Consider the following 24599-nt stretch of genomic DNA (forward strand, 5'->3'; position numbering starts at 1 on the left):
TTAAATCAGCTTTATTATACCATTACTTGGAAGAGGGGAAAAGAGAATTTGCCAATGCATGTCTTAGTTTAATAACTATTGATTGTCTAAAACCTAGCAAATGTAGATTCTATTTGGTATATCCAAAAGATCCTTTAAGCAACAAATTCTTTCAGTTAAAAAAAAAAAAAAAAAAGTCCTAGAGTGCAATAATTACAATAGACCCCAGTGGGAGGTTTTGGGCTCAGCTGTAAGGAGCAATTAAGTGCAGGTTCTGAGACATTGCGTGACTTTTGTGAAAGGAGTATGGAAATGCCTGTCTCTGTCAATGACTGGTCCAGTCACTTCACTCAGCCATCATGGTCTCTGCCTTTTGTAGGTTCCAGGAACTGACCCAGCTGGGAGCCCGGAACTCCATCTAGTCTAAAATATCTGATCAATCACTTAACTATTAGAAAAGATGACCCCACGAGAAGGTCTCTTATCAAGGAATCTCTTAAGAATTCATCCCAAGTAAACCCAATTTTAAAAAATTATGTACTCTAATTAGCTCTGGGGGCATAATCCCCTTAGGAAGAGTACGAAATCAAGTTTGCCTTGTTTTCCAAAAGAAAAATGCTTTATCTGTTCTAAACAATAGGCTTATTGGGCTACTAGACACTCTTTTCAAATAACATGACAGATTGATTCTAAACAAACTTTAGGACCACATTTTTTTTTCCCCAGGATAATGACTTTATGAGGAGTAAGAGAATTTTAGCCATAATTTTCTCACCATGATCAATTTTATAGAGTGCTTTATCTCCATGAAATATCAGATGAAAGCAATCTAAGACCATTTATGAAATTCACCAATCTATGACTGCAGCAATATTATCTAGTGGTTATGAGCAGAGATTCAGAAGTCAGAGTGCCCTGGTTTGAATTTAGGATTCTTCGGTTGCTAGCTATGTTAATACCTCTGTTCTTCAGTTTCCCACCTGTAAAATGAGGATAATAATAAAATACATACCTCCCAGGTTTAGGGTATGTTAGATCAAATAAATTCATATGTGCAAACCCCTCAACATGGTACCCGGAAAATTATAAGTACTATTCAGAATTAATTGTTGTCATTGTCAACAATAATGCCAATGATACAAAATCTAGGATAGTCATGATACTGGACTCTATCTTGGTATTACAGCTATAATCAGAATCAACAAAAATATTTTCATGTATGCGTAAATGTCCATGTAAATGATGTTAACCAAGATTATGTCCTAATTCCCTCCTTGTCTTATTGATTTACATCAAACAACTTGCTATAGCTAACAGATACACCCAATATATGGCCTTCCCCTTCCCTGCCACACACATATGCTAAAGGAGAATATACTTCTTTTTTAAAAAATACAGGTGATATGTTTTAATTATCATGTAAAATCAATTCACTTCCTAGTTTCTTTCAGGAAATGCAAATCACTATCAAACATCAAGCATAAAAGCAAACTCACTGAATTGAAAGGCATTTCCCAACATTAATTACATTTCAATTAACTCCACCAATTTTAAGTAACTCCACACAATTCATCAATTCTTTCAACTAAAGGAAATGCCTTTTACAATTAATTTCACTCTGTCTAGTTTATCAGGATGTAGTTACTTCTCAGACAAGATGGTCTGTTGGTAACAAATGTCTTTAAAATTGTTTCATACTAAAATGAATTCCTTCATGTATATCATTCAGAACTCTAGAACCTCTGCCAGCTCAGGGTGCAAGTGCTTGAGAAGATTTTAAAGCTCTTCTTTGAGAAAATAACTGCCTTTACTACAGGTAGCCCTGGAGTCCCTGCCCATGTCCAAGTTGGTAGGCCTTCTGCCTAGGAGAAAATGAGAATTGGGTTTTTAACCAAATGAGATTATCTACTTTGCTGCCAACATATTTGGTGCATAAAAGATATGGCCCTAGGTCAATCATAGAAACACAGAACAGCTGCTTTATATTTAAAGACATTGATCATGATCTAACTATAAGTTACAAACTCACAGTGGCTTACCCAAGCCATCTGATATTAAAGAGAATGTTCAAATGGGCAGTCCAATTCTCCACTCCATGCTCCCTTAACTCAATCCCTGTATTAATGCAAATTATCAGAAAAGAAAATTACTCAGCCCCTCATGATGAATTCAGTATTCTGTTAAGTTACAATTTTAGGTCACTACTTAAGCTTTCATAGGTCAAAGCAAGAAGCCCTCTTTTGAAAAGTGTTGGTGGCTTTTGCAAAACCATAATTGAAAAAAAGTTTTCTGCATGTTATCAAAGTGCTTCAGAAAAGTACAACATAATAAAACCATCCCTTTAATTTAGCTCAGGAAAATGCTTTCTACAAATCAATGTATATATTTTCTTTGATCAGACAATCAATGAGAGTTATGTGCCTCAAGTGTTTCTCTGTGTGCCCTGTTGGGAAACAATGACATAATCCATGGAAAGTGCCACTGCTGGGCATTGTAAGCACTCCATTACAGTCAACTCCTATTATTAGCTGTTATTAATAATTCTAATCTTATTTGAAATGCCAAGTGACATCTCCTTTGTCTGTTGCTGTAGATGGTCTCTGTTCTAATTTTATACTTAATGGTCCTGTTTTATATCATTTCATTGTATACACTACCTTAAAATAGAAAAAGTATAAGTTCAAATTAAAAATTTTAAACAAGTAGGACTTTACGGCATTCATGTTTGCAATAATGACAGAGGGGTTAGTTTAAACTTACAAATTAAGGCTGATGATAGAAGTATAAATAAGACTGTGATCAAGAAGTATGTCAATTTTTCCACCACGAAGAGAAGATTTGCCCAAGTTCAGAATGTACCTATAATTTTTGATGTATAGCTAGGCACAGTAAAGCCTCAGTAGGTCAAATTAATTGAGACTTGTGTAGAAAGGCTAAAGAAATGAGTGAGAAGTTTAAACCATAGAATATATAAATAATGTAGTTCTATTATTTTAGGAAACATGAAAGCAGAAGCCGAACAGGTCCACGCAGGAAGTGATGGCAGACTGAACCAAGGTCGTGACAGTGGGAGAAAGAGCCGAGTGCGCAGGAGAGTTCCAATAAATAGGGTGGAGTGCATGGGATATAGGAGGCTGAGTGTCCTTGCTTTGAACTCTAGGAGATTGCAGAAAGATGCACGAGCACAGGCTGCTTGCAACAGAGATGGAAGCATTTCCAGGTTTCTAGTCTGGGCAAGCTGAAATACAACCTTTTGTTTATTTTTTTTTCCAATTTATTTATTTTCAGAAAAACAGTATTCATTATTTTTTCACCACACCCAGTGCTCCATGCAAGCTGTGCCCTCTATAATACCCACCACCTGGTACCCCAACCTCCCACCCCCCGCCCCTTCAAACCCCTCAGATGGTTTTTCAGAGTCCATAGTCTCTCATGGTTCATCTCCCCTTCCAATTTACCCAAAAGCACATACCCTCCCCAATGTCCATAACCCTACCCCCCTTCACCCAACCCCCCTCCCCCCAGCAACCCACAGTTTGTTTTGTGAGATTAAGAGTCACTTATGGTTTGTCTCCCTCCCTATCCCATCTTGTTTCATGGATTCTTCTCCTACCCACTTAAGCCCCCATGTTGCATCACCACTTCCTCATATCAGGGAGATCATATGATATTTGTCTTTCTCCGCTTGACTTATTTCGCTAAGCATGATACGCTCTAGTTCCATCCATGTTGTCGCAAATGGCAAGATTTCGTTTCTTTTGATGGCTGCATAGTATTCCATTGTGTATATATACCAAATCTTCTTGATCCATTCATCTGTTGATGGACATCTAGGTTCTTTCCATAGTTTGGCTATTGTGGACATTGCTGCTATAAACATTCGGGTGCACGTGCCCCTTTGGATCACTACGTTTGTATCTTTAGGGTAAATTCCCAGTAGTGCAATTGCTGGGTCATAGGGCAGTTCTATTTTCAACATTTTGAGGAACCTCCATGCTGTTTTCCAGAGTGGTTGCACCAGCTTGCATTCCCACCAACAGTGTAGGAGGGTTCCCCTTTCTCCGCATCCTCGCCAGCGTCTGTCATTTCCTGACTTGTTGATTTTAGCCATTCTGACTGGTGTGAGGTGATATCTCATTGTGGTTTTGATTTGTATTTCCCTGATGCCGAGTGATATGGAGCACTTTTTCATGTGTCTGTTGGCCATCTGGATGTCTTCTTTGCAGAAACGTCTGTTCATGTCCTCTGCTCATTTCTTGATTGGATTATTTGTTCTTTGGTTGTTGAGTTTGTCAAGTTCTTTATAGATTTTGGACACTAGTCCTTTATCTGATATGTCGTTTGCAAATATCTTCTCCCATTCTGTCAGTTGTCTTTTGGTTTTGTTAACTGTTTCCTTTGCTGTGCAAAAGCTTTTGATTTTGATGAAATCCCAAAAGTTCATTTTTGCCTTTGCTTCCCTTGCCTTTGGCGATGTTCCTAGGAAGATGTTGCTGCGGCTGAGGTCAAAGAGGTTGCTGCCTGTGTTCTCCTCAAGGATTTTGATGGATTCCTTTCTCACATTGAGGTCCTTAATCCATTTTGAATCTATTTTTGTGTGTGGTGTAAGGAAATGGTCCAATTTCATTTTTCTGCACGTGGCTGTCCAATTTTCCCAACACCATTTATTGAAGAGAGCTATAAAAAAGAGAGCTATAGACCAATATCCTTGATGAACACAGATGCAAAAATTCTCACCAAAATACTAGCCAATAGGATTCAACAGTACATTAAAAGGATTATTCACCACGACCAAGTGGGATTTATCCCAGGGCTGAAAGGTTGGTTCAACATCCACAAATTAGTCAATGTGATACAACACATCAATAAAAGAAAGAACAAGAACCATATGATACTCTCAATAGATGCTGAAAAAGCATTTGACAAAGTACAGCATCCCTTCCTGATCAAAACCCTTCAAAGTGTAGGGATAGAGGGCACATACCTCAATATCATCAAAGCCATCTATGAAAAACCCACCGCAAATATCATTCTCAATGGAGAAAAACTGAAAGCTTTTCCACTAAGGTCAGGAACACGGCAGGGATGTCCATTATCACCACTGCTATTCAACATAGTACTAGAAGTCCTAGCCTCAGCAATCAGACAACAAAAGGAAATTAAAGGCATCCAAATCGGCAAAGAAGAAGTCAAATTATCACTCTTCGCAGATGATATGATACTCTATGTGGAAAACCCAAAAGACTCCACTCCAAAACTGCTAGAACTTATACAGGAATTCAGTAAAGTGTCAGGATATAAGATCAATGCACAGAAATCAGTTGCATTTCTCTACACCAACAACAAGACAGAAGAAAGAGAAATTAAGGAGTCAATCCCATTTACAATTGCACCCCAAACCATAAGATACCTAGGAATAAACCTAACCAAAGAGGCACAGAATCTATACTCAGAAAACTATAAAGTACTCATGAAAGAAATTGAGGAAGACACAAAGAAATGGAAAAATGTTCCATGCTCCTGGATTGGAAGAATAAATATTGTGAAAAATGTCTATGCTACCTAAAGCAATCTACACATTTAATGCAATTCCTATCAAAGTACCATCCATCTTTTTCAAAGAAATGGAACAAATAATTTTAAAATTTATATGGAACCAGAAAGACCTCGAATAGCCAAAGGGATATTGAAAAACAAAGCCAAAGTTGGTGGCATCACAATTCCGGACTTCAAGCTTTATTACAAAGCTGTCATCATCAAGACAGCATGGTACTGGCACAAAAACAGACACATATACCAATGGAACAGAATAGAGAGCCCAGAAATAGACCCTCAACTCTATGGTCAACTAATCTTCGACAAAGCAGGAAAGAATGTCCAATGGAATGAAATACAACCTTTTAAAGACATTATAGGAACTGGTTTGTTTTGTTTTGCATTGTTTTTTGCTTCCATTCCAGTCACTGTCAAGTCTTGGAATCATGGGCCATGGAAGCAAAAAGGAACCCCATCGACCATCCAGCCAGAGCTTTCCTTTTGCAGCTGAGGAAACTGCCCTAGAGAAATGGCTCAGCTAGTCAGTTAAACAGCCCAATCTTAATATCAGGACTTCTGCTTCTAATCTTAATATCAGGTCTTCTGTTTCTCAATTCAGCTCTCCACTCTGCTATCTTTCTGTGATAGGATATTTGTGTGGTATTATTGTGGTTTTTTGTTTTGATTTTTTAAGATTTTATTTATTTACTTGAGAGAGAGAGAGTGTGTGTGTGAATGTTGGGAGGGATGGAGGAAGAGGGAGAGAGAGAACCTGAAGCAGATTCCATGCTGAGCATGGAGACTCACATGGGGCTCAAACTTACAGCCCTGAGATCATGAGCTGGGCTGAAATCAAGAATCAGAAGCTCAACCAACTGAGCTTCTCAGACACCCCTGGTGTTATTGTGGTTTTAAAATAAAAAATCTCACATTCCAGGAAACCCCTCAGCCCCAAGCAAACCAGGATGGTCAGTCACCCTAATGGAGATAGAAATTGTTATTTATATTCCCATAATCTTCAAGAGTAGTTTTCATAGCTCATCATGGCAAAAATTCACCATGTAGGGGTGGCCAAAACCACTCCAGAACTTAACATAGAGGAGTGTTGACTTTATGTCAACAGAATAGAAGGGATGAGTAAGAAACTCTTCCTTTTCCATTCTCACTTGTGACAAGAATAACACCAGCAGATCCAAGTCATGTGATCAAGACTCCATCTCCATTCCCTTATCCAACCATATTAGGGCTAGCAGATCACTGGTTAAAAATCTGTAGAGGGTCTCTTTTTCTGAACACCAATTATAATCTAGAAAAATATTCCAAAATTTAAAGACAAACTGGGGTTTGATACCGGACAATCTTGCTCCCCATCATCACTCCAGGAAAACACGGATTGACCTCAAGGACATTAAGCAGAAAAAAAGACTAGAGAAATCAGTCTATCTGCTTCCCTCTAAAGTCCCCAGTAGCAAACAGCAAGCCCTCTTGCTTGCACAGGCAACATCTACAAGATGAAACAGCACAGACAACATCTACAAGAGAAGACAGGTGTCACCCAGCAGACAGAGTCCTTTAAGCAAAGGACTGTGATTTCTACCCTGAAGGTCTTCCCAAGCTGTTCTGCCTCAACAGGCCCCTGCCCTTCCTCATGAGTCATGCTGGTGGGCACTGTCCCAGGGTAGCCCAGCCTCTTCTTAATCGAAGTCACTGCATTCATCAGAGGCACAGTCCCAGCAGCCACATCCCAGGCAACTTCAAGGACTTGAACATCCATTTCCAACCTTCCTACAGAAGGTATTGAGGATTTTAATTTCAGATTATGCTACCCTGACTATATGAAAAGAAATGCCTACTGAGAAGATAGAAAATAAGAGAAATAGCATGTTGTCCTTGCTCCCATACTCATCATCTAATATGAATGCCTTCTTCCTTTGGGAAAATGGATAGGTTGTTTTTCCTTTGCCCCTGTATCCTCTTCGATTTCATTTCAAGGGAGCTTTGTGGGGGGAGAAAGAGTGTTTTTGGAATCCGTTCCATTCACACTAAAAAAAAACACATAATATCCTACTTTTTACTTCATTTAAAAAATAAAACTCCTTTACTTTAGCTAATCATATTCCAAAATGTTCCCCATACTCATTCATGAAGCTAAAGGGTATGCAACTGAGCCTTTTATATAAAAGTTGCTTTTCTTGGGAAAAATTTGTCATTCCCAGCCATGTGTCAGTCAAGGTGCAGCACGTGCTCTGTAGATGCCTTTAAATTTCCTTTTCTGAAAGTCAGTGGGAGCCTGCAAAATACCAAAGGTGTGGATGAGCCTGGCTCAAAGTAACATAAAATATAGCTAATGCATTTTCTGCAGATTGGAAAGATGAAATTATAATTTCAACTGGAAGCAGCCTCTGGCTCCATACCTCCAGATCATAGTAAATCTCCCATTTGAACACTCACATCTCTGAGGCTTCCTGATTGAATCAGAGCTCCAGGGGCTGCCTGCCTTCCCCTGCATTTGCAGACTGACTTTTCCACTGGGCACATATTGTGATACACCAACATATTCTCACCTCTCTTGGTTTAGTGTTATGTAGTTGTTGGGTTTTTTTGTTTGTTTGTTTGTTTCCCTCTGTTTTGTTTAAGGAAGTCTCTCTGGAAACCATGCTTGACTTAAAATTTGAATTTGAACCCAGCATACTAGAAATTGCCTTGAACTTGAGCAATCTTCTGAGCCTTTTCTGCATGTTAGTTTCCTATCTAGACAAATGGCAATGATGATACAATTATATAGGTTTCTTAGAAAAATGGCAATGATGATACAATTACACAGGTTTCTGGAAGAATTACTGCAGCACAGGCGAACGTGCCTATACACAGGACCTCAGATATTCCTGCAATGCTACAGAGGAACTGTCACCTGCATGGCAAATAGTCTGTGTGCCTTTCACCATAATAGATCAGTAGAGCAGGGCTCAAAAACAAGACTTTGACTTCAAATAGGTCACAATCTCCGATTAATTACCATCTATCGAGCACCTATTACGTGCTATGTGTTGCGCTAGGTATTTTTTTTTAAGATTTTTATTTATTTATTGGACAGAGAGATCACAAGTAGGCAGAGAGGCAGTCAGAGAGAGAGAGAGAGAAGGGAGCAGGCTCCCCGCTGAACAGAGAGCCCGATGCGGGACTCGATCCCAGGACCCTGAGATCATGACCTGAGCCGAAGGCAGAGGCCCAACCCACTGAGCCACCCCGGCGCCCCGCGCTAGGTATTTTAATATGCATTGTCTTACTTCTCATAACAACACTACGAGGCAAATATTATCATAGCCATTTTGCAGATGAGACAATGAAGCTTGGATAAGTTAAATCAATTTCCCAAAGTCACAAGATTAATACATGGCAATGCTGGGACTAGAATACAGGCCTGTCTTCAAACAGCCCTCCGATGCAAGCTGAGAGTGCATTAGATACATGCACATATACGCACAGAGCTCATCATATTCCAGAATGTTCCCCATTCTCGTTCAGGACTCAGAGGGTTAAAGAGAAGATGACAAAATAGCATAAACAGCTGGTTCCAAGGTGCTAGTTGCTCTTCTGTGATACCATTTTGTTTGTGCTTCTGCAGCTGTACCAGAAAGTTTTTGTTCTCTGAAGAAAATACTGAACTGAAAAGATAATTGGTATTCAAGACACACATGTTTTCTACCAGCAAATAAGAAGAAAGCACAACAGTATTCTTGAAGGATGCTGATTTTTTTGTGTTTTGCAATTCTGCATTTTCAAAAATGACATCTGTTTTGTGAGTGACTAAAAACTCTGGAGGAAGAATTTGTAAAAGGAAATAAAATTGTGTTTCTGAGCATTTTCCTCCTTACTGCCTTCAAATGATGTTTAGTTGGCCCATTTTCCCAAAAACATTGTCAAGGCAGAAGTTTTCTATTTCCTGCCCACATTTCTGACAGGTTTGAAATGATGTTCCAGTGGCAAATGTTTTAAAAGTTTCTTTTAGCACTTTTTCCCCATGTATCAAATCATTCTTCCTTTTGAGCACTCAAAAAAAAATTGTGCCTTCTAGGAGCATAAATGAATATAATGCATCCCATTTATATCATGCATTTCTAGAAGGAACTCGAAAGTATTTTACTGTCTTCACTTTTCCAGGCTGTTTATTTTTTGCTGGTGCATCAACAAATACAAGTATAAGACAGCCATTTCTTATTCATTCCCATCTCTTTGATTTATCACTTCCTATTCCATAAATTTCCAGCCTCTACTTCACACAAATAAAAAGATGCAGTAACTCATGCAGTTTGTCAGCCAAATCCCGGGTTGAGAGAAGAATGAATATTAACTAAGGTCATCTGAGGAAGTCCCCACTGTAAACGGCACAGTGTCAGTTTGAACCCCTGTTCTCCCAAATCTGTACATGGCCACTCTGCTAGAATCACCTTTCTCTTCCGAAAACACATGACAGCTTCCAAGTTATAACTGACAGAATCAGCACCCCTCAAAGTGGGCAGGACCTCCTGGAACGCAGGTGCAAGTCTTTCTCCTTCTGCCTTTGCCCAGAATTTATGGAGCCACACATCACAGAGAAATGAAATCTAAATGAATCGTTGGGAACTCTCACGAGGAAGAAATTTCCCAAGTTGTCCTGACGATTGAGCTCACATTTATCTGGCCCCATAATTCACAAACTGGAAACCCTGTTGGTACAATGCTTCTTTCTCAAAGCTTATATATGTCATTTTTGCTGTGATAGCTCAGTCATACACACTTCAACTTTCTCTGGATTTTAGGCATTTACCAGCCAAGCACACCTGCCTCAGTGTTTGCTTCCTGACACAATCCCTCTGACCCTTTGCTATAAATTGACTTCATGTTTCTTCTTTGAAAGTACTTAAGCAGAAAGTCCCAGACTGCTTCACATATAGGATGGCTCTCTTGTTATCAGAGAGACCAAAGCTACGGATGAATTGGCCAAGGGAAATATCATATACCTTATCGTTGGTGTCAGAGCTTTCATTGGCAAAACCCAAACAGAATGCTACTAAGAGGCAGAGAAATTTCTATACAAATAATAGAAGGAGCATATGGGTCAGGAAACTCAGGTGGAACAAGAGTTCCACCATGTCTGGTGATTTGTGATTGAGACTTAGATTAGGCACCATTCTCTACCTTTTGAATAGCTTCTGGTGTCACCAATGAGACCCTTCACATTATAAGATGGACTCTGCCAGTTCCCCATCACAAAGACATGTCTCCTCCAGAGTTGCTGTGCTGGAGGAACTCCTGACACTGGAGGCTCTGGTACAACATGACAGACAGTCCCCTACATATCCTGCGTGAGACAAGGTGGTAGGTCCCACATTCATTTTTAAGTCGCAGTGAAGAATGGGAAATGTTGAAATGGGCAATGTGGCTTCACTCGTTGTGCACATACATCACATCATGCATTGCTTCCTTCTTTAGACAAGATCCTCTCAGGCCATGTAGACAAATTCATGATTGTGAAAATTTCCATTTGCTTTCTGTGGTTCCCACTGTTTACATCCCGTTTTTTCCATTTTGTAGAACAAAATCCTTTTCTTAGATGTTGCCAGGGGTTTCATTTATTTTCCTCCAAGAATTCCCTATCTATTCTCCACACTTACAGACTGCCACTCTTTTCAGGGTACTCTCTCTGGTTTCTTTTGCCCTCAATTCTTACTGTGAACTTGGCTTCTTCCATATACATGTCTACTTGAAAACTGCCTGCGAATGACATGGTCTCTCCTTACCTTCCTAAACTTTACTGGACCCTCAAGGTCTGTTTCAAATACCAAATTCTTCACCTAGTTGTGTGAGGTACTAAGCAATGCTGATCTCTTCCACAGCATTGCAGCTTCAACCACACCACCTGAGTTTCAACTAGATGTGTTACATTGCCCCAACTAGAAACCTATGACCTCCCACCAGCAGGAAACACAGAGTTAGGCACAAAACAAGCATTCAAAAAACACTTAGACACAAATGGCTATGGAAAAATTAGAAATGAGGATACACTCAAGAAACTTTTATGCATTTGCATATTAACCCAACAATGTTTATGAAGCCCCTAAACTTCTATGGTACGCAGAGGGGAAACAGAGACACATATGTCATGATCACTGGTCTGTAAAGATTGAGTGGGAAAAACACAAGTATGAACAAAGAAGTGATTTAATGTGTCATGATAGTCTGTGTAGAAATAATTAAAGGGAGGGTGCCTGGGTGGCTTAGTCTGTTATGTGTCTGCCTTCAGTACTGTCCTTGATCCTGGAGAGCTGGGATCGAGTCCCGCATCAGTCTCCTTGCTCAGTGGAGAAGCTCCTGCTTCTCCCTCTGTCTGCTGCTCCCACTGCTTGTGCTCTCTATGCTTTCTCTCTCACACAAATAAATAAAATCTTAAAAAAAAAATAAAAAGAAAAAATAAAGGTAACAGTAGGAGCACAATGGAGAGAGTGGTCAGTTCTGTCCTGACTCAGAATTGAAGCAATGATTTTTCAGGATCTTTAAAAAAAGACTGAGACAGAAAAAGAAAAATTGAGAGTGTTCAGGATAAAGCAAGCAGTTTGAACAAAGTCAGGATGCGTGGACCCAGAGGAAAACTGTCCACATTCTAGTTCTTGACAAACTTGCTAAGAAATATTTGATGGTGGGTAAAACACCTTACTTGGCTTGGTGAGAGAAAAGATTCACCGGGGTGTGGAGAGGTCTTTCTTCCAAACCCCTGCTTCAGTGCAACATGCGAGATATGAACCTGGGTATTACCTCCCAGTTTATAATATTTCAGTGACATCCCACTGACCAAAGAATGCTCAAGGTTTTAGTGGAACATCCCTGCCCCCACCTCCAGTCTCATTGAATCGGCCCTCTTCCCGGACCTGGCTTCTAGTCTCACTGCTCAAACCCTACCTTGCAATTACATCAAACAGTCATGCTTTCTGCCACTGCTTATTATTGCTATGAAGTTATTAAAATTTAAGGCACATATAGAAGGCTTTCTACTGAGGATATCCAACTAAATAAGGTAATTGTTCTTATAGAAACATAGGATCGAGTTGAGTGTTAAGGGTGAAATCCCAGAGCACTTTCCTTTCATCTGTGGAATGTTAAATTGTTTGGTAAATATAGTGAAACCAAAGGAGTTCAAAATTCTGAGAGAATGTTAAAAGATAGGAGAACAGAGAAGCCAAAAGTATCCTAATTTCTCACTTCTAATAAGTGTATGTACACACACATACATATATGAGCACACATGCGCGTGCACACACACACACACACACACACACACAGATGTCTCATACCACTGGAGGGCATCCTGGAATCTGTGCATCACCAAAATATTCAGTGATAAAGACATTTTCTTCCTGGCACGTTAGAGAGAGAAACTGAGACCAGACAGCTAGTAAGATAAGACACACTCTCCCTTCAGGAGCACATGCTGCTTTGGCAAACACAAATATCACTCACTCACACACACATGTACTCAAGCCTGTGCATAATTCTCTTGACAACTCCAACTTATAACATTAGCATATGAATGCTGAGGCGTACAGTGATATTCACCCACCAAATGGAATTTATAATATAAATGCAATAAAAAGTATCTGAAAGATTACTCTTTGCTCTGAATTGAGTCTGTCAGAGCTTGTATGTAAAATATATGTAATAGCTGTATAGAACCCCAGTGTAAATATATTCTTCCTGCGTGTTCCCATGGAGAAAAGCTGAGATGGTTAGGACAATACTAAATTCATACCTCCTTCCCAAATAATGCATAAAATCAGCAGCTCCAATTCCCCCAGCTTTATGCACGTGTCTCTCCATTTCCAATATTTCACATGTATTAGGCCAAACGTGAGTTTTTTTCAAGGTCTCTGTCTTCATTTTATTTTTGTTAGATGTCCTTTTCCCCGCTGCCAAGAATTATTCACAACTCCAGTAGGAAGATTTTACAGTTGTATCCATAATCTACTCAAACAAGAACCAGAAATTATTAGTACATGTGACATGTTTTTCCCAGTAGATTATAAGTGCCTTAAAGGGAATGACATTGACTTGCTTATTTTTAAAGTCATGTCATCTTTAAAGTCATGGGCCTGCAAAAACAACAATTTATCATCTCATGTGATTCTGTACATTGGCTGGTGGTTCCTGTCATGCCTTTACCTGGGCTCAACTCAAGTGGCCTCGTTCATCTGGAAAGACTGGCAGACCTGGAAGTTTCTAGCCTCACTCACATGTCTGGCAATAGATGCCACCTGTCAGCTGGGCTTCCTTCGTCCTTTTCCATGTGGCCTCTTCCTCCAGTTGGCTAGACTTGCTCCCTTACATACTGCCTCAAAACAACTCTGCAAGGCCTCTTACAGCCTTCCCACAGAGAACACACAGCATCATTTCCACCAAGCTTGATTGGTCAAACAAGTCAGAAGGTAGCCCAGGTAGAGATGGAGGGAAATAGACACCATCTTGTGGTAGGAGGACTGGCAAAGTCACCTGGCAAAGGGGTAGGCATCCAGGGCTAAGAGATGTTTTGTAGGGTGCCTGGGTGGCTCAGTGGGTTAAGCCGCTGCCTTCGGCTCAGGTCATGATCTCGGGGTCCTGGGATCGAGTCCCACATCGGGCTCTCTGCTTAGCAGGGAGCCTGCTTCCTCCTCTCTCTCTCTCTCTCTCTCTGCCTGCCTCTCTGCCTACTGCCTACTTGTGATCTCTTAGTGTCAAATAAATAATAAAATCTTTAAAAAAAAAAAAAAGAGATGTTTTATAGCCATTCTTATAAACAATTTTCCCACAAGATCCAACTCCTTCTTATACTGTACTCTGTTTTGTGTAGCGGTATCATGACCAACTCATGATTTATGGAGAACTCCATACTGTTAGGCTTCTGGTTTGAGCTGACAAGTGAGGGGCAGGCAGGGGAGAACAGTTTCGATTAACTGCGATGTCTGTGTTTTGGAATTGCTCTTCTGGCAATGGATTCTCCCATGGCTCTACCTCCTGCTGAGAGTACACTCTCCTCGCCTCCAGCTCTCATCTGATTTTGGTAAAAGTATTTTAAAAAGTTTTTTTTTTTTATTTTTTAAAATCTTTTTTAAAAGATGTTATTTATTTATTTGACGGACAAAGAACACACGTAGGCAGAGAGCCAGGCAGAGAGAGAAAGGGAAGCAAATGCAGAGAGCCTGATGCGGACTCCATCCCAAGACCCTAAAATCATGACCCAAGCTGAACACAGAGGCTTAACCCACTGAGCCACCCAGCAACCCCAGTAAATTTTTCTTTAAAGTGAAGTTAAGGCCAACCATTTTCTAACCATGTTTCTTTAAGTAAATGTATATTTAGTATTACTACCTACTGAGCTAAGCTAAGATACAGAGAGATACAGAGATACTAAGCAAAGATACAGAGATTAATTTTTCAAAAATGTACTTTGATTTCACTATGCTCGCCATCTCCCGGGAGAAACAAAGGTACATATATGAACTTAACACAGAAGAAGTCAAAATTAAATCTAAGATATACAAATTTTAAAATTCTGGCAGTTGACACAAATGTGCAAGATGTGGAATTTCTTCAGATTCTGCTAGTGCAAATATCTGCAAGATATTCTTGAAGTGGTAAACTGAACTGCATCTACCCAAAAAACAAACAAACAAATAACCACCATCAACAACAACAACAAAAACACCCCCAAATCAAACTATTTCTTTTCCTTTCTGTTGCTAAAGGGCTAGGTAATATCTTTTGTCTCATTACCAGTACTTGGATATCTAAGGCTCCCCTGTTTCTTTTAACTTTTTCCCTATGGCTATATATAGCTTCTTTGTTAATTCTCTGCAAATTCCCTCTGAGCTTCCTTTCTGTTTTCTACCAGACCGATCAGTGGGCTTGGAGTATTTCACATTGAAAACCAAGCAGGTCCCACTGGCGCTTGTAACCTGTCCTGCCTTCAAAAGAAATTTGCTGCTCCAAACCCAACCCTTTGGGGACAATGAGGTAAGTTAGAAGAGAATCAGAGAAGAGTGAAATCTGGAAATTTGAGGGAAAAAAAAGTATTTCAAGATGTTAATCACCAAAGTCAAACATGACTGATTAACCAGAAAAGAAATTTCTGAATTTGGTAATTAGAAAGTCTTTCGTGGGGCACCTGGGTGGCTCAGTGGGTTAAGCCTCTGCCTTCCGCTCAGCTCATGGTCTCAGGGTCCTGGGATCTGAGCCCCACATAGGGCTCTCTCCTCGGCAGGGAGTCTGCTTCCCCCTCTCTCTCTGCCTGCCTCTCTGCCTCTTTGTGATCTCTCTCTCTCTGTTTCAAATAAGTAAATAAATAAATAAATAAATAATCTTTAAAAAAGAAAGTCTTTGGTGATCTGCACACATACAAAAATGATGTCCTCCAAAAGGATATCTGCAGTTGGTATAATTGAACTAAATAAAAGTTTAGATTTGTGTTCATTTTATCTGTAGATGACCCCATGCTGAACAGAATTACTAATAACTTAAATTATAGCTCAGAAAGTGAAAGTAAACAGTGGGTCTTAAAATGGCCAGCTTAAGGGACACCTGAGTGGCTTAGTCAGATAAGGGTGTGACTTCACTTAGGTAATTATCTCCAGGCCCTGGAATCGAGCTTCACGTGGGGTTCCACACTAAGTGGAGAATTTGCTGGTCCCTCCCCTTGCTCCTCCCCTTGCTCATTCTTTCTCTGTCTCTCTCAAACAAATAAATAAAATCTTCCAATAAAATAAAATAAAATGGTCAGTTTAAAAATACATGCATGCATATATATATGAGACGGGTGCAAGAAATAGACATAGGTACCAAACATAAATATATATCTGTGGGAAATAAACATAAGCAAGTAAGAAAACTACTTGGATAATGTATCATTTCATATCAATAAGAACATTATGATCATAGATATTGTTATCATATTTTATGCTATACAGAATGATTTACTAGTATACCAATATATGACCCCTAAAAAACCAATTCTACTATTTTAGTAATCAATGAATAATGCATATAAGGAAAAATAAAGTGGGTTAACATCAGTAAACTGCTATTATTGTCTATGCAGATTTCTGAATATGTAGAATACAAGGACATTTCAGATAGGTCCCTACCTCCAGCTGTATATAATCTATTTTTCCAGATTTTCCAAAAATTTCAAGTTTAGTTCTCTGCCTTCTTTGAATGTCCCTCAAAATAACTTGATCTTTACAAACTTCGAGAGTCTGGAGGGTTTTGTTCCTACATTTTGAAGACTTTGATAAAAAGGACAAAGAGAATGGAGAAATGGGAAAGAAAAGAGGATATGCAACAGAAATGTACTGGAAGTGTCAGATGGAGCCCTTTGCCCCTTGAAGACTGAGGTTTACTTGGCCAGAACCATAACTTACTCCTCAGCTGCTCAAAGTCTGACGATTGTCCCATAATTCCAAACTCATCGCCAGGGATCATAGTAGCATCATGCTCATAGTCCATTTTGTTGCTTTTCCTAGATTCCTCTGGGCATGCGACTCAGGCATTGCACCAGTTTCCACTGACATCTACTCCTTCCCAAACACTTCATCAGTTTTGGAAGAGTTCATTCAAGTTACATATGGTTGTCCGGATGATCCCACCACCCTTTCCCTACATGTTGCTCTCTACCTTCTCACGCAGAAGCATTTGCTGTACCCCAACCCTCACCCTCTACATTCCTCCAGACAGAGTTAGCTCTCCTTTTCTTCTGAAATCTTAACACTAAAAGAGGGGTGGTGCTCAGCTTTTCTCAAACTTACACAGACTCACTGAAGCTCCCAGCAGAAGCCAGGCCTGAACACTAACAGGGCCAATTATCTGTCAGAAGCTGAGAAGGTAGAAATAAAATGTCGGTCACATGCAGCTTTCTGCCATTACAGTGCATCACAGCTGTGTGGTTCCGCAGCTCGCTCCAGATCAAACTCTGTCCCCTCAGACTGAACAAACTCTCAGAGTGAAAATCTAGCAAAAAAGAAGTTAGCCTTTGTAAAAGGCTTTAGCCATATTCTCCACAAGCAACTTATATAAACATTCCAATGCAATTTCTCCAAGAAAGTATACCTAGTTAAACTACTCAAAAATGTTGGAAATCTGGGAAGGGAAATTTAAAAAGCCATGTGTTTCTTAAATTTATTTCCCAAACCTTCAAGTATGTTAATGAGGTACGAAGTGAAAACAGCAGGTCAGGTTCCCACTTCTTCTATTGAAATGTTATCACAATTTAACATCCTAGAAAAGGGGCATGCCTGTGATATGCTAATGACTTCAAACTGGGAAACCTGCAAGTTTCTAGACTTTGGGAGAAACTCATTAAGCCTCTAGCCTAAGAAAAAAGTTCCTTTTGGTCTCTCTCCAGAAAACTAGACCTTTCCTTCCTTGCCCATGTCCTGATCTTCTATGCTTCAGGAATTCTCCCTGCAGTTCGTTATTTTCTCCTGTAAGCCAAGCTTGGTTTTCTTTCCGTGCTGGGCTTTTTTTTTTTTTTTAACGTTTATCTTTTTCAAAGAGAGAGAATTGACCTCCAAGTTCACCTTGAATTTTTTATGCTCTAACACTCTACCTATTAGGATTTCGGGGGACCTATGATACACGATACGATTTTGTAAAGGCTTCTATAAGGGAGAAATTGCTGCTTCAGCCACATTCTTAAACATCCCACTATTATGGGGAAGAGTGAAATTATAACAGTTAATAAGTATCTATTGGCACAAAGGCCTGTACTGTTTTTTGAAGCCCTAATCTCTTAGCTTTCTGGAAATAAAAAGTTATTTCTTCTGATCTTTTACTGTGTTCTTAGTGGGATCATGTTCTCCCTCCCAAACATTGGTATTCCTCAGAATGCAACCATGGGTAAATGGGCTTCTCACAACACACTTTAGTCCTCTATAATCTTACCTAAAAGTGAGTGTATGTATGAGACAGGAAGAGAGGAAATCTAAAACTCTAGGGAAGTGAAGGGCTTGAGAAGTAAATTTTAAAAGCATCAAGTTAAAGAACTAAAGCTACATGAAGTACCTTTCCTCTAACAACAGAAGAATTATATTAGAATCAGTAACAAAATATAATTTAAAAGTTCTCAAAATTAAAAAAAAAATTAAAACCATGAATCGAAGAAAAAATAGATATAGTCCTGAAAAATACAACTTACTAAGATTTTCAGCAAAAGGGGGAATGCGAAAATCTGAATTGTACTGCTCTTATTTTAAAAAAATCAAATCTGTAGTTTGAAACCTTTCTACAAAGAAAACTTCAAACCTAGTTGGACGAACTGGTACATTCCTCAACATTTAAGGTAGGAAACCACCAAACAAACATTGATCCAGAAAATAAAAAAATAAGGAAACACTATCCACTACACTTTACAAGGCCAGAATAAGTTTAATACCATAATCTTCCAAAGGCATTTTTAAAAAGGAATGTGTAAAATCATGTCTAAAAATCACTTATATTAGCAAATAAACTACAGCTATATGTTAAAAAAAAGATGATATATCATGACAAAGTGGTGTTTATACCAAGAATGCAAGGTTATTTTAACACTAAAATCAATCAATTAGTAAAAATCACCATCTTGACAGAATAAAGAAAAATTACAGTTAACTCAATTAAAAACATTTGGCAAAATTAAAATTCTCAATAATCATATTAAATTTAAAAATTGAATTGAATTAAACCAAAAATGTCTTAGAAGCTAATGACGATATAATGGTATAATAGAAGCTAGTGATAACATAATATATATAATAGAAGAGAAAACTAGTGATAATATAGTAATATAATATGGAAAGGACATTTCTAAACCCCCCAAATCATCATAATAATAAAATACAGAAAGCATTTTCTATGCAATCAAGAATGAGACAATGATAACTTCTATCACTTCAGTTCAATCATTTGCTGAAAAAATTAACTAATATAACTATATGTATAGTGCATATATTTTCAAATAATGATTTTATTTTTTATACAAATAATTATTTTAGGAGGAATAATAAAGCACTAATTATTTAATGACGAATTATTATATATGTGGAATAGCCAAAAGAATATACAGAAAAACTGTAAGAATTAATAAGTAAATTTAACAAGGTCACTGGATAGAAGTCCAGTAAAAAAAAAAAATTGTATTTCTAAATATTAATAATAGAAAATTAAATTTTAAAAGTGGTATTACTTTTATAAGCACCAAAAACAATCAGATACTTAGCAATAGTCTTAATAAAAGGTGTGTAAAACACCCTCCCAGGAAACTAAATTTTACTGAGATAAATTAAAGAAGACCTAATTAATGGCAGAACATACATAGATTAAAGGTTCACTTTGGTAGAAATATCATATTTCTCAAGTTGATCCATAGGTCTCATGCAATCCACCAAAATTCTGAAAGAATTTTTGTGTGGAATTGACAAGGTGATCGTAAATCTACATGAAAATCTAAATGGCTAACAGTAACAGAAATAATCTTGACTAAGAACAAGTTGAAAGACTTGCCATGTATTACGACTCATTACAGAGCTTTAGTAACTAAAATATTTGTGGTAATGGCACAAAGGTAGACAAATTGACCAATAGAAAACATAGAGTCATATCCATATATGGTCACTTGATTAATAAGAAGGCAGGCCAATAAGTAAGTCTAAATAAATTTAAAAGGATTGAAATCAAACAAAATATGTCTCTGAGCACAATGAAATGAAATTTAAAATTTAAAAAGTTTTAGGAAATTAACAAATATATGAAAATTAAGCAGCACTCCCTTTTTTAAAACATTTATTTATTCATTTCAGAAAGCCAGAGACAGAGAAAGCGAGCAGAGGGAGAGAGGGAGACAAAAAAACAAACAACAACAAAAAAAAAAACAAAAATAAAAAAAAACAACTCCTCATTAAGCAGGGACACCGACAAGGAGCTGGATCCCAGGACCATGAGATCATGGCCTGAGCCAAACTCAAGAGTTGGATGCTTAACTGACTCTGCCACCCAGGTGCCCCTAAACAGCACACTCCTAAATAATCAATGGATCAAAGAAGAAATCACAAGTAATATTAGAAAATACTTCGAAATGATGATATCAATAAAACAACCTGCCAAAACTTATGGGATGTGGGTGAAGTAGGGTTAGAGGAAATTTATAGCTGTAAATGCCTATATTTTATAAAAATAAAAAGTAAAAAAGGTCTTGGAGCATGTAGGTAGCTCAGCCAATTAAGCCTCCAATTCTTGATTTCTGCTCAGTTCATGATCTCAGGGTCAGTAGATCAAGCCCCGGGTCAAGCCCCAAGTGGAGCCCTACATCGGATTTTGTACTGGGCATGGAGCCTGCTTAAGAGACTCTCTCTCTCTACTTTTTCTTTACCCCTCTCTTCCCCTCTCTCTAAAAAAAAAAAAAAAAAAAATCTCAAATCAATAACCTAATTTTCATCTAGAGAAACTAGAAAAAGAAAAGGAAATTAAATCAAAACCAAACAAAAGAAATACATAATAAAAATAAAAACTAATGTAATAAATAATGCAAAAACAACTGAGATGGTTAGAAAAGGCAAAAGTTGATTCTTTAAAAAAAATCAACAAAATTGACAAAATATTTAATAAGCTAATCAAGATAAACAAAAGAAAATGAAAATAACTAAAATCAGGAATTATAGAAGGGACATTACTACAAATCAGAGAAATAATAAGGACCATATGGGACTATTATAAAAAATTGTATGTCATCAAATTTGTTAATCTAGATGAAATGTAAGTAATCTTAGAAAGATGCAAACTACTGAAAGTGAAAATTGGATAGAAAATCTGCATAGACCCATAACAAGTAAAGACATTAAATCAGTAATTTTTTTAAAATCCACAAAGAAAAACCCAAACCAAGAAGTGTTTGCAGGTGAATTCCACCAAATATGTAAAGCATTAGTAACATTCTTTAACAAACCTCCAAAATATAGAGAAGGAGTGAACAGTTCCTAACTCAACTTGGAAAGCCAGTATGACTCTGACCACTCAAACCAAAGACATCACAAGAAAAGAGAACTACAGAATATCTTTTCATCAATATAGACATAAAAATCCTCTATAAAATCTAAATCCAACAACTTATAAATAGGATTATACACCATGACTACGTGGGATTTATCCCAGGAATGCAAAGTTGGTTGAACATTTGAAAATCAATCAATGTATTATATTAATAGAACAACAGGCCAAAACTACATAAACATCTCAACAGATACATGAATGTGTGTGTGTGTGTGTGTGTGTGTGTGTGTGTTTGTAACCTAAGGAATCTGCAGGAAAAAAAACCCAGCAGAAGTAGTAAATGAGTTCAACAAAGTTTCAGGATACAAGATCAATATATAAAAATGTATTGTATTTCTATACATTAGCACTGAACAATTAAAATTATATTAAGAACACAATTTCATTTATAATTGCATCAAAAGTATAACATACTTATGAATAAATTTAACAAAAGACGTATAAAGTTTACTCAGTGAAAACTACAAAACATTGAAAGAAATAGTTATTTTGAGGAAGAAAATGAATGACATAATGCATTAGGGCAGCTTCTGGGTTGCTTGTAAGTTTTTATACCTTGTTATTAATGGTTGTTACACTGGTATATTTAATTTGTAAAATTTCATTGAACTGTACACTTAGGATACGGGTATTTTATCGTATATGTGTTATATTCAATTTTTAAAGGATGCCAAAAAATTAATCAAATCATACAATACTATGTTTCTATTCTCATTATTAAGCATAATGCATGCAATACAAGAAAGACAGAAAACTACATCATAATGAAGATATTGAACTTCAAAAAGAAGCTGATAATGAGTATCCAACAATGGAAAAAGAGTCCAGGTCACTGGATCTAAGTGAAATACATCTTAGAGTCATAAAGGATCCTTAATAAATCTCTAAGAGAGTGACAGCGATTAGGAAGAAGTTGTAACAGACCTGAATACGGGAGATATTCTTGTTTCCAAAGGAAAAAAGGTAGATTCCAGGAATAATTCATTTACAAAAGTGATATTGATCTCTATTAAAAATCAATAACAACTTGGTCTCATACCATTCTGTATCAAATAAAAACAGCTCTATTTAGAGAAATGGCTGACCAGGTCTATAGCATAGAGAAAACAAAATGAACCTAAGATATCCTAATAAGTAAATAAGTAAATGTTAAAACAACTAGCAGCAACGACAAATCAGTTGGTATTTGTCACAAACATATGAATTTAAATATCAAAATAATTAAGGACAGGAATTAACTACAGACATTGCAAAAATAGGAACTCATGAGTCCATTTTGATAATTATTTTGATATTTAAATTGTCCCTGTTTTGGTCAGTGAGAGCTCCTTCATATCTTTGTGACAATTTCTCTGAGGCTGTCTGGCCTCCATACTTTGGTCTTTTTGGAGACTGATTCTTGACTCTGAATTTGAACTCCTCTACTGGAGTTGCCTTCGCCGCCGCCTTTTTCTCCTTCTTTTTCTTTCCGCTTCTTTTTAAGATTTTATTTATTTGTCAGAGAGAGCACAAGCAGGGGGAGCAGCAGGCAGAGGGAGAAGCAGGCTCCCCACTGAGCAAGGAGCCACATGCAAGACTCAATCCCAGGATCCTGGGATCATGACCTGAGCCGAAGGCAAACGCTTAACTGACTGAGCCATGCAGGTGTATATGGAGCCTTCTTGAGTAGTATTAAAAATCACCTTACTAATGACCATCAGCCTAGCCTCCCGCTTATGAACAGCTCACCTAGCCCTTGGGGAACCTTCTAGACCTCTTTGACACCAGCAGCCTCTAGATCTTGTCTACCTGAAACTATACTCCTGGATATGTCCCTGGAAACCCAATGGATTACATAAGCTCCAGGTCCCAATGCCCTCCATACCAACCTTTTCTGCTTGAAACTTGCTTTTCTCTGGCAAAAAAGACAGGCAGTAATACAAATAATGCAAGACAGTCAGAAAGAAAGAAAATGAGACACATTTTAATAATGGCTTTAAGGTGTTAAATCACTGTACAATTCTAAGGTAGCTCTTACCTGATTAGGGATTCAGGAAATAGTTTATAAAGGAAGTGACATTTGATCTTAGTTTTGAGTGATGAATAATTTTTATTACCAGGATTGCTGAAAGCAACGGTGGATTCAGATATTGTGTGGCCTAAAACCTGTAGAAATGATAGAAGGAAGGATTCATATAGAATGCAAAGTGACAGCACAAAATTAAGTATTCACCATTCATTTAATAATAATAATTATTCATTAAGCAATCATTTAATGAGAATGAAAAAAGAAATATCAGTGTACTTTAAAAAACTGATAAGTACCAAAAACATCACAACAACCAGAAAAATAACATAATATTTATATTAGCTTAATACCTGACATTTTTTCAGCTACCTACTCTTTAAATCACTTTTTCATATGACACTAACTTTGTAATGAATTTCTAGGAAGAATAGAAGGATATTCCAATCTTTTATTGGTTTGGTTGACCAAAATTTGTTTTTTATTATTTATAGTATAAAAGTGTTCCTTTGATTTCATAACTCATTATTCTTACTGTCACATAAATTTTTAGTAGTTTGGTCAAATGTGGGGAAATACCTGCCAAGCTATTTTCTTATAAAAGACCTATTTACTGTAGTACTGCTATAAGTTTACACCCTAAAATCACAATTCTGGTAAATTCTATTTTGTGTAAGTCCATCAAAAAAGAAAAAATATATACAGTGATAACCTTATATACAATACTACCACATATATATCTGCCAAGAGAGAGCTGCTGTTTTAACTATGTCAATAAGGACAATTTTGTTCTTATTTACTACAATTGTACATAGATTATTAAAAAAACTTCTCATAGACTAGCTTCTAGAGGATATACTAAGATCTATAGGATATAGTTACATTGATACACAAACTCTGACCCTCCCATTGTATTTTGTTGCTGGTAAGTGGCCTAGCAGAAAGGAGGAGGATTTCTACAACCCATTCCTACACTGGGTCAGCTTGAAATACCTACACA

The 24599-nt window shown here is 37.6% G+C and overlaps 1 long non-coding RNA gene across 1 annotated transcript in view; it reads right to left on the minus strand.

Moving 5' to 3' along the window:
* Positions 1 to 23679, minus strand: part of LOC122904562 — an 87227-nt gene extending 63548 nt beyond the window's left edge. Inside the window, exon 1 of the long non-coding RNA XR_006384228.1 lies at positions 23612 to 23679. This is a non-coding gene — a long non-coding RNA (uncharacterized LOC122904562). The remainder of the gene's footprint in view (positions 1 to 23611) is intronic.
* Between the last annotated feature and the right edge of the window lie 920 nt (positions 23680 to 24599).

Source organism: Neovison vison, chromosome 4, assembly GCF_020171115.1.
Source record: "Neovison vison isolate M4711 chromosome 4, ASM_NN_V1, whole genome shotgun sequence".
NCBI classification, from domain to species: Eukaryota; Metazoa; Chordata; class Mammalia; order Carnivora; family Mustelidae; genus Neogale; species Neogale vison.